Source organism: Cyphomyrmex costatus, unplaced genomic scaffold, assembly GCF_001594065.2.
Source record: "Cyphomyrmex costatus isolate MS0001 unplaced genomic scaffold, Ccosl1.0 scaffold147, whole genome shotgun sequence".
NCBI classification, from domain to species: Eukaryota; Metazoa; Arthropoda; class Insecta; order Hymenoptera; family Formicidae; genus Cyphomyrmex; species Cyphomyrmex costatus.
This window is the reverse complement of record NW_017275468.1, coordinates 380,303-399,549: the sequence shown is the minus strand read 5'-3', so window position 1 is coordinate 399,549 and position 19,247 is coordinate 380,303. Positions and strand designations below refer to the sequence as shown.

Sequence of the window (19,247 nt, the reverse complement as noted above, 5' to 3'; positions counted from 1 at the left end):
GAGAGAGAGAGAGAGAGAGAGAGAGAGAGAGAGAGAGAGAGAGACATTGCGAAACGTTCAGCCATTTGTGAATTGCTGCTCCAAAGACAAAAACGGAAGTCGTTTTTGCATTGAATTGTGATTGGCGATGAAAAATGAATTTGTTACGACAATCCTAAACGCAAGAAATCATTGGTGCGTCTCGGTGAACCATAAACATCAACGCCAAAACAGGATATTCATGGAAAGAAGATTATGCTGTGCATTTGGTGGGATCAAGCCGGTGTTGTGTATTATGAGCTACTGCAACCGAATCAAACCATCAATGATGAATGCTACCGACGTTAATTACTCAAAGAAAAACGCTCGCAATACGCCAAAAGACATGATAAAATTATTCTTCTCCATGACAACATCAGACCACATGTTGCACAACCAGTGAAGGAAATCTTGGAGGCACTTGTATGGGATGTCTCACCTCATCCGCTCTATTCACCAGACTTTACTCTATCAGATTACCATTTGTTTCGGTCGATGCAGCACAAAGAGGTTATATAACTAGAGGAGAACAGCCAGCTAAGACTGCGTGAGCGCATAGAAAGAGACGGAAAACGAGATGTCCCTATCGTCACCCTCGTTCAATCGCTGTCACTCCCCACATTAAACAAGGATAAAGATAGGGACATTCTATTTGCTTTCTCTTTCTATCGCCTAACATTTCCGTACATTGGAGTTGCTATGGCTTTGCCACTCTAGTTATATAATCGCTTTGATGCAGCATGGTCTTTCTGAGCAGCACTTCAGTTATTTCGAAGATATAAAAAAATGGCTCGATGACTGGATTGCCTCGAAAGAACCTGAATTTTTCCACCGCGGAATCCATTTGTTACCCAAAAAGTGGAAAAAGGTTACAGCTTTCGATGGACAATATTGTGAATAAAATATCAGGTACCTTTTTGATAAAATAAGCACGAGTTTTTTTTTTAGCAAAAAACAGCGAGAATTAATTCAAGAACCTAATATATACTTCTTCGTTATAGTAATTAAGTACTCAGACATTTTATTGTGCTCGAGCATCTAGCTCTAGATAGGTACTAGATAGTTACTATCTACCTATCTACCTAATTAGAGATATACTATTACGTTATTATGATAGAACGTAAAGTGAATCTACAAGCAAAAAAGAGAACAGTAATGTTTCCCTCGCGAGCGTTCACGGTGATCATCAAAAGAACGGGAAAACGTTGCTTTTTATCTTTCCTCCACGGCGGAAGAACCATTTCGGAAATTTCTTGGCGGTTGAAGCTTTTCCTGCGATATTTTTTTGCGAAATAATGACGATGAGAAACACGCGATCAGAAAGTCTTTAATCGGTTCCGGTAAAAATTCTTGACTTATGGCATCTAAACTGCAAATACTTTCTATCAAAATTAGCGAGAATTAAAATGTAAATCAAAGTTTCATTCTTAATATGTATTATATTTAAAGCTCGACACAGGCGAATGATTTCATTTCTGAAGTATATAAATAATTAAAAAATTAGTTTTTGTCGAGAAGAAGTCAATTTTAAACTGAACAAAAAATTTGTCGGAAAAGAATGAGACTTTTCCTGTTAAACAATTTCATGAAAAAATGAGAACAAGGCTATAATGGATCTCAGACTGAATAATTTTTTAGTGAAGAGGCAACGTTCATGGACATGCATAGGATCGATATGTTCGTAATCAATGTAATTGATTTTGCATGTTGCAATAGCGCATCCTTATCGCAGTGTACAAAGTGCTACAAACTACGTCGCTGTTGTAATATTCAGAAACTACAGATGCCCAAGGGAGGAATAGTCCAACACTAAACGATGAGAAGTTACGACACTGTCCAACCATGATTCTCGCGTTTACTTTTTAATATTAGCTGTCTACGAATAATTCTCGCCTTGACAATGTTATCGTCCCTTAGTGGCACTTATGTTCATACGTGATGTGTGTAGAACTTTCTACTCGTATTTAAAAAACGATGCATAATCTTAACTAAAAGAACAGTTGATTAAACGTTGATTTATGTACATTTTTTTTTATTAGAATTTTTATAAATAATCTCACTACTGATAACATTATTATAATATACATATGAAATACTTTTCGACTTCATTTTTCGTGCGGAGCATGTATGTAATTAAAAATAAATATAAAATTTCAATAAACACGCTCCTTCGTTAAATAGACTTTTAAACTTGAACATAGATTTACGTTATTAAAATTGTATTCAAAAATTTCTATACCACAGTTTAATAAACAATTATTAATTAAAATTGCCTACGAACGTGATTATGCAGGAAGATGTTAAATGCAATAGACTAATAAAACCTTTTTCTTAATTTCTGGTCTAATTTAATCTAATATTGTGTATGTTAACACGTGCTTACATGCAGTTTACCCAAGTCACGATTGTAATAAAACGCGATGGTGTTTAGAATGGACATGCATGCAAATGTAAGCTAATGTCAGAATACCTTGTAAGACAGATCGTCAGTAATTATTAGCTGCATAAATAGTTAGTGTTACAGATTTCGTTTTGCGTGAAAGAAAAATGCTATTACGTGGACAACCACTTGTCCATTGGATAATTTATGACGCAAACGGAGCAAAGTATATATTTTATGCATGCTGCAGACAGCGAGCCAGTTGTTAATCGTTACTGAGCGAAATTAATTTTGTCACAAAAATATAACTACGTGTGTAAATAATGTTTTATTAAAAAATTATCTCTTAAAAATATGTTTTTAGCTTGATATTGCGTAGTTGCATGTATAATATTACACTCACTGTCAAGAAGGTACAGAAATTTAAAAAAATATTATTCGTAAGGAAATATATGAATGAGAGTTGTCTCGTAGGTTACGACTAATTAAATATTGTCCATCTCCAATACATATTTCCTCTTTATTCTTGAAAGTTCTTCTGATTTTACGAGCATCGATAATAAATTTTTATTGAACGCATAACATGTCCTTTTTTTATCTCAACAGAATTCTTATGTCCGTCTTTTTAAATCTAACACAAAAGGGAAATTGAAGATATCGAATGATATAATTAATCATATCCGATTGCCTTTTCTCATCCTTCCTCGTTGTTTTTTCTTATTGTAAGGTAAACAATTTGACGATGAGTACAATGTATCTATAAGATTAGCAAAAGGTAAGCTTTTGCTCCTGTCTTTGGGAATTAATTTACCGAACCTTAATTTTAGCGTCAAATAATCATTAATATATTGAGATTGAAGCAATTGTCATTTTCCTTTATATACGTTATCTATATGTCTTTTGCAGACTATGAAAGAATATACTCTAGGCTATGATACGTTTAAACCATCCTATATTTCCGCATTTTATATTCGTCTTAAAATCTCTCGTGTTCGCGCCGAGATTCACCTGCATGAGAGAAGCCTTAAAAGTTTAATTTTCTAGCATAAATGTAAAAGAATTCTGCACTAAAATTAAACATAAATTTTATTAAATGTTTTAGGAAATTAAACATAAATTTTATTAAATGTTTTAAGAAATTAATGTCGCACTTAATTTTGTGATAAGTGCAAAGTATTTTTGCTTACAGAAATTTGGCAGCGTTTGATACTTAGCGATAAAAATAGTTAGATTGTATTAGCAAAACGTATATGGTTAAATGCATTTTGGTTAAATCAAACAGAATTTCTAGTCATTATGACAGGACTCGAGATTTTAGGACTAGATCGTTTAATAGATTCTACTATAAAGATTTGTTTAATATTTTCCAGTTGAATTTACACAATTTCTAGTTATACTCACTAAACACGCAATGTAACATTAGAATCCTGATGTTAACGTTAGCGTACTCTGTTAGCGTACTTTGGCAGATTTATTATTGTAAAATTAACGCAAGTTGCCGCGAATCGAGTGAGTACATATTGTTTTGTGTCAGTAGTCTTGAGAAATTGCTTGAGGCGGATCTGTTTCGCCTCGCCTCGAGTGTTGTATCATCATTTTTGGAAAGCGTTACCGGCTTTGGCTGTGCCTAGTAAGCTTGGCCAAGTTTACTTCATCAACGAGGACCCGGGCCATTTATATTAGGAGAAGAAGAAGGTTGTTTTGTGTTGTACATGAAGTGATCGTGCATCGTGGTCGAGCATATATCGTGCATTGAAGTGAAGCACTCTAATGAAACAACTATTACTGCAAGTTTAACTGGACGAACTAATTGTAAATCGTCGTACATTATGATCTGATCATAGTGTGAACAAATCAGAAATTTGAAAAGGATTAAGTGAAGGAAGATTAAGAAGAAAAAATGAAACAGAATTACGTAGCGTGGCTGACGAGAAATCGTTTCCTCCAAAGACGGAATTTTGAGAAATATGTACAATAGAAATTTGTAGAGGTTAGTAAAACGACAGTTAGAATTTGAGTACAAGAATTGTCGTAACATTTACTTAGACTTAAGTTGTAGACGTAATTAACACACAAGCTATGACGTGCAACTTAATGCCGTGTCTCCAAGAGACGGCAATAAACCGTATGCCAAACTTGTGCGTTGCTTACATCTACAAGTTAAGTCTAAGTAATAAGTGTTACGATAATTCTTGTGCTCAGACCCTTCATTTGAATTTCTGTAATTATATTACTTTATAAGTATAAACCAACAAGAAATTCTGATAGTTAACGGAAAAAATTTATTCTACTAACCAAGAAATTCTAATAGACTTAATTAGAAGAAATTAATTCAATTTATCCGGTAATTCTCACAAGAATTTTAATTCATCCGGTTTTGAATAGATACTGGTTGAATCTACTATATTTTTAAATAATCCAATCAAAATCATTTTTCAAGCTGGAAAAATACTCATGAGAGTGTAACAATTAAAGAGAAACTAATTAAAATAAGTGAGGCGTCTACCGCACATTGATTTAGCTATGATAGAAAAAGTTCAGATAAAAAAGTTAATCGATATTTCTTATGAATGCTAAAGATACATAAAATCTGAAAAGGCATCTTTTTGTGACTTAAAAACTACTAGTAAAAGAAATTTCGTCGTGAAGTGATGAATAGCGAGTTACAACTTAATTCTCTCAAAATAAGAAAGTAGATAATAAAATTTAAATATAATAGGTACATAAAAAGCATCTATAGTCTACAATACATACGTTACGGAAATATCTAAAAGCATTACGTTCACAAAATACATTTCGTCAAGCGAGCCACTTAAAACTAATAAAATCAGTAAAATTCAGTAAAATTACTATTAGAAAAACGCAGATGAAATATTCAAGTCTGAGAATATTACCAAGGGAAGCAAAGTTCTTATTTCTTTCGTAAATAAAAATAAGATAACTCAATAAAAAGAAATTTAGTTTATATGTTTAAAGTTCTACGGCGTGTATCTTACGATTGAACGGACACAGAATTTAATATCGATAGAAAGAATCCGAAACAATACATATGAATAAAAATCTTATGAAATAAAAATTTAATGATATGTGAACAACATATGCATTTACTGCTGCTTGTTAACTTAAAAATGGCGAAATTTAGAATTAAAGTCAAAATATTATGTCAAAAGTCAATATCGCGCTTTTGTAGGATTCTGTTACATTCATCGTTCATTCCCGTCGGGGTTCATTGTTTGATATCAGCAGACACGATAATGTCTCGGCGCTATAAGCGCAGCGATACTACTGTGTCCTTTACGCGAGATCGTGATTTACGGAGGATAGAGATTATTGAAGCTCAATAACGGTTGAATCGATCAAGTTTTATGTACGCTCAATGGTGAACAATGTGCAGCCGATACCGAGATCTAGAGACCGAATTTCGAAAAGAGACCGTTTCAAGATTTTTCAGTCGTACGTATGACACATGCATGTAAAGCGTTTTGTCCATTAAGCTGTTGCTCACAATGTCTGAAAGAGAGAGAGAGAGAGAGAGAGAGAGAGAGAGAAAGAGAGACGTCAAATGACGACGAGGACGACTATTTATATGTATAGAGTATATTTGTATACATTGAACTTTGCTTTGCATACTATCTTGTATGACAACGGAAATAATAACAGAAGATAGCATCACAGGTACATATATCGATATCATTCAATTTTGAAGTCGTGCTCATTGTATACATATAATATATATATAAGTGTAAAGAAAGAAAAAAGGAGATATTATTATAGGTATATAGTAAGATTACGAATAAGTACGATGTAATATTAATATTTTTTAATATGTGTATAACTTATAACTAATATTTAAAAAGTAAAAGCAGTGAAATACCTTAAAAAAACCTTTTTTAAAAAAAGAAAAAATATACGCCATGTGCATAAAAAAGGCATTGAATTCTTCTTAATCAATAATCGGACATGAAATAAATGTAATTAACCAAGGATTTCATTACGCAAAATAAGGTAAACCAAAAGTGATTAAAATTGTCTGGATTATAATAAAGAAAAAACTTGGCATGTCCGGATTGTATTAATTGTACTTCAGTGAAAACATTATTTCAATATAATATTTGCAATTTAATTAAAATATAATAATAATAGACATATGTATATAATATATACGTATGTATATGATATAGCATGTGGGACATGAAAATATATTCACAAATAATAGATGTGATATAAATTATGGAGAAATAATATTTATATATGTTAGAGAAACATTATAGATAACGTATTTACAAGCTTAGTAAGCGATCATTAACATCTCTTTTCTTTGTTGAATTATTATTTTCATATATTATGAAAACAATATTATCTGCAGAATATATTGCGATAGAACCATATTGGTTCAAGAATTAATATTGCGTTTTAATGCGACACGTCAAGTTTTATCATCACTATAATATAAGTTGACAACTTTAACCTGCACTTTCGGTCTATCTTATGTGTTTTACATAATAAAATACTTCGTTAATTACATTCATTTCGTGTCCGATTTTTGATTAAGAAGAATTCAATGCCTTTTTTATTCACTTGGCGTATATTTTTTTCTTTTTTAAAAAAGGTTTTTTTAAAGCGCTGTAGATATGTCTCAACATTATTTATATTAAATGTCCTGTTAAATATCAAAGCAGCAATGCGAACTTAATCTCTTGAGTTAAATATCTTTGTTATTTTTAAGCTCTTATGTGTCAAAATGTAAATCAATCCGTTCTGTAGTTAATTTTCAAATAAATAACGTCTATATTAATGTATGTATATTCAGAAAATAATAAACTGAAAATTTGAATCAAATTTAATCCAATTAAATTTTTTGACTGTATCGTTTTAATTAAATTAACGACATATTGAATAGTAGTACGGCTTATAGAAATAATAAATGATTATAAATTATAAGTAACACAAATTGTCAATATAATTTGACATTATGAATTTTAGTGTGTGGCTTGCAGTAACATTGTTGTCTAGATGGAACAAAATGAGAAATCAATAAACAGTTAATGTCGCAGTATAGTATTCGAAGCAACACGTTCGGATGCTTTAAGTGTATCCCTTGCGTCTCGACAAGTTCTAATTCGGTGCACAATAATCGAGTCTGATCAAAACCGGATCTCCTTTTATTCCCTATTGACCTGGACACAATCGATGCCGATCCGAGGAAAACTTCTCCGAATCGCCTCAGAAACGCGAGACCGAGTTTCGCCGGACACGTTCCACCGTGTCGAAGTTTCCATCGCACGCTTAAAGCTCATCAGCGCCGAACCGGACTGTTTCGGTTGGAAGTTAAAATCAACGGAGGTTGTTCCTTGTTTTCGCCGACGCGAACGGAAAAGACGAACACGATTACCGATAGAAACTTATCTGTCCGTCTTTCTCTCAAGGTACTCGAGAGTGAGAGGGTGAATTTGTTCGGAATTAGTCCTTGCTCCGATAAAACGTAACTTTATTTATGCACGTTACTTTGTAGGGGAGTTCACGAGATTTTCTACTACTCTTGTGGTTGACAGAGGTGCGAATTTCAATGAGAATGTATAGTTTCGCACTCAAAGGGATGAAATTAAATCTATGAAATTTTAATTACACGATTTTTAAAGACGCTTTTATATTAAGTTGAAGCAAATTAGAAGTATCCTTAATATAACTTAATATAAATTACGTTAATCAGACTCTGTTGAGAGTGATAGCAAAAAGACCTGTTTTTTCTCCCATTTTTTGGACCTCGAATTTCAAACTTTTTTTAATGCCAAATAGTACTATATGATGTAACATTAATCCTAGAAAAATTGTAAGATGAACATAGGTACGGTTCCAGAGAAGGGACGAAAGTGATGGTTTTTCATGACCCATGAAAATACACGAAATTCTTCAAGAGTGTCCAAGAAATAAAATATGTATTTAACGAAGTGAAACATATCGTTTCTTATGGATTTTTTACGCCAGATTCAAATATGACCTTAGTTTTCATTTAACATGAAAATTCTCCGAGATAGATGGAGTTGAAGTGACACTTGACGCCGCCTCTCGGCCTCTCACAGATCGGGATGCTTTCTACTGTGAGTCTCATGGCTCTTACAGATCGGGATGCTTTTTTAATGTGAGTCCCCTTGCTTCTCACTATGCAGGGTTGTTTTATGAATCATGATAGATACATTGCATATTTCAGGATTGGGTATTTTTATCCCATGGTGTTGAGCAAATCCAAGGAACCATACAATTAATAGGGAATGTATTTTCAGGGTGCTTTATAAAGCACGCTGATTCTCATAAATGAAATAGTGGTGAACAGTAGATCGTTTTCTGAACAATGAATGACGTAGATGATCCATTCGACAAAATATATCCTTAATATTACCAATGAACTTCAGCTACACATTCTTCCTTATGCAATAATTTCTTGACTGGAAATCATCACTTTCCCCTCCTTGTATCTCCGGAACCGTGCTTATGCTCATCTTGAAATTTTACTGGGATTAATGTTTCATCTAATAGTACTATTTGTCATAGTACTATTTGCCAAAAAAAGTTTGAAATTCGAGGTCCAAAAAATAGGTGAAATTTGACATCACTCTTTAAATTGGAAAGTTTTTTTTTACATTTTACGCGGAATGTTCCATATAATACGTAAAAAGAAAAAAAATGTTGCAGAACGCGCAGTAATTAAAGTCTAGTTAATTTTACGTTCGACATTTCTGCGTTTCCACGTTTCATGTATTACTCATATAATTGATATTACATTTTTGATCGTACAACAAATATTTCGAATTTATTGATTGGCAATAAAATAGAGAGATCTGACAACTTTTCGTTCTTGTAGCTAATCAATAAGCTTGAAATGCTTTGCCATACGACACATATAATACCTAAGACTCTTTAATTTTAAGTCATTGCTCAGCATTCGTATACAAGCATGCATGATACATTGCAATTTAATACCTTCAGATCTAAATTAAATTAAACATTGAAATAAAAAAATTTAGTTTAAAAACATTTATTGGAATCAAAAAATAAAATAAAATTAGTTTAAAAAAAATTAAATTTGTTTCAATTTACTCAAAAATACCCGGAATTTCTTTTAAAAAAAAATTAAATTTGTTTCAATTTATTTAAAAATACCCGGAATTTCTTTTAAAAAAAATTAAATTTGTTTCAATTTACTCAAAAATACCCGGAATTTCTTTGAAAGACGCGCGCGTGTCAATGATATGTTAAATTTCTTTTTTCCGCTATGTTGGATTGTCCTTGATATGGATGCTGAGTTTGAGCGCGATTTATCATTTAGTTCAATTTAGTTTGTTTATGGCAGCCGTTTATGTCAATCTACCTTAAATGCGTTCGTCAGATTTTATAATGGAAAAAATATTGAACATAAAGAGTGTATTTGAAATTTTGTGTTGCTAACGAAATTTCTTGTGCCGACGCGACGTATTAAAAATGTTACAAAAAGTCTACGGAAACCCTTTTCTCTCGAAAACACAAGCGTATGAAAGATACAAATTGTTTAAACATGACCGTGAAGCCGCCTTAATATAGATATTAATAAGTGCTTATAAAAGTACTTTAATAAGATAATTTATACTAAATAATTAGTTTTTTTCGAAATATGAATTATTTTTTTAATGTATGCATTATTACATATATTTAATCTTTGATAACGTTAATAAAATTAATAATATTAATTTCAACAAAAAATGCGTCCAAATTTGATATATTATACATTATAATATGCGCCGGGTTTAAAGGAAGTTAAATAGTGCGTGATTTTAATTAATAGTCAATGAGCGAATAGGATTCAATCGTACACTGTTAAATTTTGGAACGATAGTTAAATTTGACACTGTCAATATATAGTGTCACATTAGGTTTTAACAATGTAAATTTAACGGTATATTGTGGTCATGGAGCTTCGATTGAAACCTATATTTACTGAAAGGCGCTATTTTGTATCAATGGGCCTCGTAAAACGATCGTGGCTTTATGTTTATCGTTCTTGCTATAATATTTGAAAACTCAATTCCATCTGAACCGTAACATAGGTTTTTACGAGAGCAATTGAAACGAAGGTGTTAACGCTTGCTCATTTTTTTACGCCCACTGTCGCGAAATTTAATAGTAAAAATTAATTCTGTATTACGTACGATTATGAGATTTCACAGTTACTGCTAGGAAGAAGACTAATTTTGAATTCAGAAAATAAGAATCAATTTAATATTATCATGTTACTAAAATCGTGGAAGTGAAATTTTTTCTAAGAATAATTTTTATTATATTCGATACATCTTTTATATCAAATTGTAATTAGCAGGATAATAAAAATACAGTTTCAAGCTTGAGACAAAACCGCTTTCTGATTTGCACTCTAATACTGATGCCGTTCCATGACGCATATTGCTGTATACGCTTATTCGTGCATCAAAAATTCGACCAATTGCTTCTATTCAATTAAAAACTTTATAATGGCGGGGCAGAATGTCAGCGATTGATCGGGTTTTTCTATACGTGATTATACATGCGTATCAGCGATACGCATCATGGGATGGCATCTTTATTGTAACAATCCTGAGATGCATTCAGATTCCCATCCGAGTGCTTCTCCGGTGTTATGTCATCTTTGTTTAATGTTCAATAAATAATAAGAATAGAATGATCCCTGGATGGCACTCGGATGGAAATCTAAACAATGAGAAATAACAATGGATTCGACATCGATTCAAGTAGGATAGTCCTGAACGTGTACTAGTGAATGTTCTCAGAAGTGTAAGCTTTAGCTAGTCTTTATCTCAAAATACCACAAAGGATCCTATTGCGATTCTTTTTAGAACATTAACCTCTTATCACTCTTATCACTCTAGTCGCCCGAGTCTTAAACCACGCACATTTATTAACTGATTCAAAAATTAGTGCAAATACAATATAAAAGATAAATAACGCGATGACTATTTGTTCCTCGCTATTAAAAAATAATCAATATTAGAATCTTTTTAAAAAATAATCATTTTAACTGATTATTTTAGATATTTAGTTTTCACTAAAAAATTTATAAATACTTTCAATCGATCATTTTATACTTTAGTAATCAGTAATTAAAAATTAGTAATTAAATATTAATTTTATTTATGTAATTGTTTTCAGTGTTTCCATGTTGTTATAGAATAAATTTTTTTAATTACGATATATATTATACTTACTACTTATTGATAATTTATATGTAATGCAATGACACTTATTTCTTATTAACTTCACAAAATATTGTCTACTTTCTTGCAATAATCCCTACAAACTGTTTACACATTAATATTATTGCCTCACAGCCGACTGTCTTATTGAAATCTTCAACGGCTTAAAAATAAGAGAAAAACGGTCTACTAAATGATTTTTCCCATCTTCGTGACGATATAAGATAAACGCAGATCAGCGAACTCACTGTGATATTATAGCGTCAATATATCTGAACTAAAACACACGCTGCGTTAATTTCTCCATCCGACAGGTCAATTAACTCACAATCGAACAAAGCATCGAGTAGGCTATTGAGTAGTATGCGTTCATTAGGATTAAGGATACTTGGATTAATCAGGAATATGCCGATCTTTCAGTTGATAACTCTCTAAGTAGACTTGTCAGTTAAGTTATGAACCGAGAAACAATTTGAGAATCGCATAGCAATCTTCTGCTAACATTAACTCTTCATCTTTCACTTAATCTTAAATTGTTTTTTAATCGGCGCGTTAATTAATTTCAGTAACACTCTCTAACACGAAAGCGAAAAAGTTATTCTACAACATCGAGGAATACCTCGAGGATCATGTTGTTTGCACAAATGTTAGTTCTTGATCTTCCACCTGATCTTGAATCTTGATGCATTAATCGTCTGCCACGTTTCATTCCTGAGAGTTTCGTTCAAATTTCACAGAGAAGCGAGAAACGAAGCGACAGAGCGGAAAAGAAAAGTGGTGATATTGCGGCTGACGTTTGTCACAATTTTGTCACAAATCTTTTATTTTGCGGAAGTAAACAAAGCCACGAGGGTAGAAAGTTACCGAAAATATAAGTGAACTACCCCTTTTTTTTCTACGAACCGACAATACTCTCTCCTGTTCTTCCGGCCTGCGAGACGAGAGAGCACTGCGTACTCCTCCGAAAGCAACCCCTGATTCGAAGCCACCTCCCTCTACTCTTGCTTCCGAACCACCGCTGTTCCCCCTCTCACTCTCTGTCCTCTTCCTCTCGCGCTTTCTGTCGCGTTTGCCAATTTGCCACTCCTCTTTCTATTTCTCTTTTCCTTTCCCTTCCTTTCGTTCCTTTTCTATCTCTCTGAGAATTCTATCTAAAATCTCTCTCACTGTCTATCTTATTCTATCTTCGCACTCCGTCTCTCTTTTTCTACATTATGTCTGTGATGCTCTTTTCTTGCTTACAAGATCCTACCCACAAGACGCTATCATCTTCGACGTACACTCAATTTCGAGTAACTTCAAGCTGTCCCTCAATGATAGCGAGAATTGGCCAATCGCCAATTTTTGTACACAACAGAGTTTTCTTAGTATTGTCTTCACCTACGTAGGGTTTTACTACTTTTTGGTTCATGTCTAACCTTTTGAATTTGGAATATGTGAACGCATTTTCTAGAACATATTAGCTGACACATAGTTAGCTTTATTATAGTCTTTGTTATGCAGTATATAGTACTAGTGTTGTAAAAAAAAATTGTGACAAGATGGTTTAGAAAAGTTACAGAGGAATATAAAAATAAAATATTAGATATATTGTGGAAAAAACTTTTTTATATATATATCTTAAAAAACCTTTATTTTACATTATCTTTATTAAAAATAAACGAAATTTAAATTTAAAAAAGGGGGATTTAAAGCTTGAAATTTCTACTTTTGAAAGATTATATTTTTTAAGTTTTTGAGAATTTTTATTATACATATAATTTTTGTGATAATTATAAAATATTATTAACTATATGATTGAATAATAACTTGACGAATATATTATATTGTAACGATAATAAATCGTTTAGATTTTTTTTTGAGTGTTAAAATATTATTTTAGCATATAATAGTTTGCTAATTTTATTATAATAATCTACGTATAATATGATTTTATAATATATTGCAACATATAAAATCAATACCTTGTTAATAAATTTCATTATTTTGATAGTATAAAATTTACTATAGTTACAAACGAGATCAGGCAAAGAGCAACGAGGAAGTGCATTGTGTTTCAGTTGCTGTATTTTACTCAATGTATTTAACGTTATATGCAAAATGTGAATTGTACTGCTAACATTTTGCATAACGACTTCGGTGCAAATTTTGTGTACGTATAATGTTTTACACGTTTCAACACTTGTACGTGAACAATGCGCTTACATATCGTTTCCGTGACGTCACTTACAGTTCTTTATAAGCGGGTGCCAACGCATTTCATTCGATGACTAAATCCCATCTCAGTGTAACAGTGATATGTATAGCAAATTTCTCGGTAGAATAATTCTACACGTACATGTATCATAGTAATAAACGTGTAAAATCTAGAATTATATGATAATTAAATGTTACAGTTAAAATAATTGGGCAATTATATATAATGAAATAGTCAAATAAAAGAAGTTAAAAGTTAAATAGTTTGTTAGCACGTGGCTAATAAATTCTTATAATTGAATTTTGTTTAAGGAAGTGAAATTAAGTTTAAAGATAAAGAAAAGTTTAGAGTGAACTCTTATCCAAATCAATTTATCCGTATCAAAATTTATGAGATATGTATGTCGTATAATAATAAGTTGAATAATAAATTAAAATTCATCCATTAATATAAAAGACAAATATAAAACAAAATTTATTATTATTTGTTGGACTAATTAAATTAATTAATTCGATAATTAGTGGAACATGTTTCATTTATTTAACTTGGTTGTACGATACCGTTTTCTTCTTTATAAAAGAGAGTGTGCAGCTTTAAATTCATAAAATCTTGCTATGCTTAATTGAGAAATATACGTATTGGCAAAATGTCAATAATCCCCAAATAAACTAATAAAGCTTAAATTCGTAGAGTTCGTTCAAAACAATTTGCGTATACAATTCATGTTTGTTTTCATAATATTGCGTCTTGTTGTTGAAATGTGTATTGAGAGATACAAATTGTATATGTACACGGAAAAAACAACCATGGTGGAATTAACATGTTATATTTGGTTAAGCAAATTTTAATAGAAGTAAAAAGAGAATTTCTGGTTATTGTAATCAAATATTTGGTTATGCAACCAAACCATTTAGATATGATAATAGTTAGAATTTGGTTAGTGTGTATGTAATAATAATATCCAAATATATAGTTATTGTGATTACAAAGGATAAAAAGTATAGTTGGCTTATTGTGACATATATGCAGGTTAAAAAAGTATTGATAGAATTAAACAAAACTTCTGGTTATCATAATTAATAGATTTGGTATTCATAACCACAATATTTAGATGCAACACCAACATAGTTTAGATCTTGCAAGCGAACAAAAAAATGGTTAAATTAATATGAAGCATGGGTATAACAACCTGATTATTTGCTTAATATGAATGATCTAAAATATTCGTTATCTTAACTAGACAAATTTTGGTTCTTGACGATTGCGTTTGGTAGTCACCTTGGTATCTTCTCAACTATCGGTTGAATGATTTTCGTTGACGGTTGAATGATATAAATTGTGCAAAAGTTTTCGTGTATCAAAAATGGATCAGAAAACATCGGATTAAAGTGCTGGATTTAAGTGCTATAATTTATTTATATGTATTATTGTCTAACTATACCTAATAAAAAATGTAAGGTTAAACATAATAATCTAACTTAGAACAAATTTTTTTCTTATTATTTTGAACCAGATTGGGGTTGCTCATCGAATGAAAAATTTAGTTATGTTAATAATATATATATATATATATCATGATATTACAACTATTAATTATTTTAACCAGAACATACGTAACCATATATGTTACCTGGTTGCCGTAATTAGAATGCGTGCCACTAAATTTGTTTGGTTATATCAAACAGAAAGTAAGTAACCAAATTTGTTTGGTTGTATTAATGAAAATTTTAGATCGTTCATTTTTCACCAAATAATCAGGTTATTATAGATTTCAAGTTAATTCAATCAATTTTTTTTCCGTGTACATTGATGCCAACTTTTTTATATTAAATAGATATTTCTTTGTTTCAACAACTTATTTAACAAAAATTTCGGATTTACTCTAATTATTTTTATTATGCAAAGACTGCACAGATAACAGCTTTGCAACTGTTGAAAAATTTAATAGAATTGGTTCTTGGTTTTGATTCTTATGGATCTAAATGTATAAACCAATAATATTGAAGAATTTTACAATAGTTGCGAAGTTGCTTTCTCTGTTGAACGCAGCTAAAGTGAATTCATTTTTATACGAGGATTACTTACGATAAGATAGCTTTTCTAATGTATAAATAAGTCCAGACACTATAACTTTGACTTATAAGATATTGCTTCGTTTCTTTCACTCTTATCTAGAGAGTTACAATTTATTGTTAAATCTCTAAGCATTGTATGTTTATCTTTTATAATTATTTTTACAATTGTTTGTGTAAATATTTTGTATAAATAAAAAACTACACAGAATGCAAAATATCATACTCTAATAATATATAAAACATTTATTTTAAACAAATTTAATACAAAATTATTATACAATTGATTACCAAAATTTGAAAATTGAATAATTAAGTGATACAACATTATCCTATACTATACGTATATTAAAGGAAAATTATAATTTTTAGTATTTTGTATATTTGTATACATATGAGCCTCTTAATTGACAAGTGGCATAAGTCTGCCTTATAAGCATAAGCCTTATGCCACTTGGCAATTAAGGCATATATTACCGTAACTCATATTACCGTACATAATTATGAAAATATCAAAATTCATTTAATTTTTTAATTTTATCAAAATAGCTTTAAGAAAGTTAAAAAGAAAATTTTTTTATCAATTTTTACTGAAAAAGAGATATCGCTAAATTTAATGTACAAAACGAAAATTGATAAAATTTGTAGGAAATGAGCAGTTCTCCAAACGTATCACATAACGTAGAAAGTACGATGGTAAAAAATAGTTACGTTGAAAATTAACACACAAGAGAAAAAATTTTCCTTTTAATCAACTTTGTCAAAAAGGACACATCGCTTTTGATATACAATGTATAAGAAATGACAGAATCATTAACAGGAAATGAGCTATTCTTCGAGAATACACTGTATAACACAGAATTCATGGTGGTAATGTAATTAGAGATTGTAAGCAACTGTAAGACACGATTAATCATGGAATTACTGGCAATTTGGTACACATACACTGACCCGCTCTCGATTCTGCTGCATCGAACCGCATGTTGCACAGATCCGCTTTGGTAGTCACGTAGAGTGTACTTGTGCTATGCACTACTAATCTGCATATTACTGCAATGTTTATCCTAATGCAGTGTTCATCAATCAACATTCTACGAGACGGAAGTAACTTCTTTTCACTTTTAATCATGTATTTAACAAATAAGCAATTTACAAAATTAATTACATTGAATAAAAACTCTTAAATAAAATTATCGAATATTTATTTTCGCGTATTTTGCCTTAAAATGTTGTACTTAAATTTCTGAAAGTTATTTAAAGACATTTTTATATCATTTTAAACGAATTAATGTTAAAAACTCACAAAATGTACGTACATTTATTTATCAGTGTTAATTTAGAAAATTATTTTATATTCAAGAATATACATCACTTTTTATAAAAAAAAAGATTGGTAAACGTTGATTTAATATGATAAGCAACTCGAATGGAAAAAAGTATGGGCACACACACAGCTCATTAGCGCTTGAGTGCCTAGAGATTCACATAGAAATCCCTTAGCTCTCCATCTCATCGTTCGTCGTGTCCCATCAAACTCTACCACCGATCTAAATGCTCAAGTGATTGATCGATGGGATCTCTGACGTTGGAAATAGGTCAACCGTTAGGGTGGCTGGTTCATTGAAGCAAAAAATATAATTTCCTGAAAAGGTACCTGGACACAGGATCAACAACTAATTCGATATGAAAGAAGAATGATACCATTTTCTACACAATCAATAAAAGAATTAAATCAAATTGAAACGTAATATGTAGTCGTGTGCAGCAGAAAATGCATTGATTCTCAAAAATTACGCAATAAATTCTAGTTTCAGTTGATATAAAGTGTATGACTTATATTTTATATATCAATAAAATAATTTACTTATCAATAATGTTTTATCAAATATAACATTTTGATTGTATCTACCTCGTATCGTATTTACATATTCCTTTGTTTGATCATGTTCGTTGTCACAATCCGCTTTCCAAACGTTTGTTCAAAATATTTATTTGGTCAGGGAGTGATAATTTATTGCGTTTATTTGTTAAAAACAAATACGAAATCCGCAGTGACGCGGCGTGACCAAAATATCGCGGAAACTGATTACTACTACCTGCAGTTGTCATATCCCGTTCTGTCATTCGAGAAGCATGGTATGCACTCGGCTTGATTTTGCGATCTGCAAATACGAATATCGTGCAAATTTCGAGAGCTTGCACATGTTTATTTAATGGATAAAAATTGAAACTAAATCCATACTATACACGTCGTTTGTTCAAACAAGCAGATGGATATTTTCCGAAATAACTAGCTGCGGTTTTGGTCGAGAAACTGGCTGATACTTTAAATCTTTTCCTTATCGAAAAATGTTGTGCATGTTAAGCAAATCCGGATGACGTCGCGCTTTGATTTGCAACTTTACGATTTGCGACGTCGTTATGCCCGAGATGCATTCACATGTATCGCAGTTGGAAACTTTATCCCCTCAGGAATTTTGCAATGCACGATCATCCTTTCTGCTCTCCTCTATTTCATACCAACCTATTATATATAAAGAGTATACACATGATTGAGTATCTGTAGCTTTATCGTGCATCTGTTAGAACGAAAAAATAATTATATATATAATGTAATAATATAATTACACTCACTCGTTACAAACACAATTTTCGTATAAATAAGTAAAGAATTACAATGTTAATATTTTTAATATTATTATATAAATAATTGCACGTTTTTCTCTCAATTCATTTCTATTAAAAATATATTATTTGAGTCAGAGGGAGGGACGGTAAATTGAATGAAGAACCATATATTCAGTTTTATCACAAAATGTCGTCCGTATTTTACGCAATGCATGCAGATTATCGTTGTTTACATTTTTGATATTGGAAAAAGCATCATGCTACATGCATATCTTAGATATGACTCTATTTATATCCTTCGCCTATTTTCCGATCTCGACTTCTTCTGGATAAGGTTATTAGCACTTTTTACGCGTCCCATACTGGTCCTATGACGACATTAGATTCATTGTTTTCCAATAGTACGAGAATAGACCACCTGGGGCATCACATAGATCAAATCATTGACCAATACGATGATTTACGTAGGCCGTTGACCTATAGGTAAATTTCTCCATTACACCTGTAAGAGTATACAGCTTTCTAGACAAAAATATCGAAAGTTTTCAATGCTGAATAAAATTTAATGTAAAAACTTTCTAGAATTAAAATTGAATGGCTTCATGAGTAACTTTAGAAATGTAATTTATTTATAAAAAATAATTTAAAAAATTATTTTTTATAAATAAATAATTTTCATTATAAATAAATAATTTTTAAAAAATGTTATTTAATTATAGTTCTAAAGTACTCTT

The 19,247-nt window shown here is 31.1% G+C and overlaps 1 protein-coding gene across 1 annotated transcript in view; it reads right to left on the bottom strand.

Annotated features, from left to right (window-relative positions):
* LOC108783304 (uncharacterized) overlaps positions 1-12,281 on the bottom strand; it is a 55,348-nt gene extending 43,067 nt beyond the window's left edge. Inside the window, exon 1 of the mRNA XM_018551846.1 lies at positions 12,236-12,281. The gene's annotated coding sequence lies outside the window, so the exon portion shown is untranslated. The remainder of the gene's footprint in view (positions 1-12,235) is intronic.
* Positions 12,282-19,247: the final 6,966 nt, after the last annotated feature.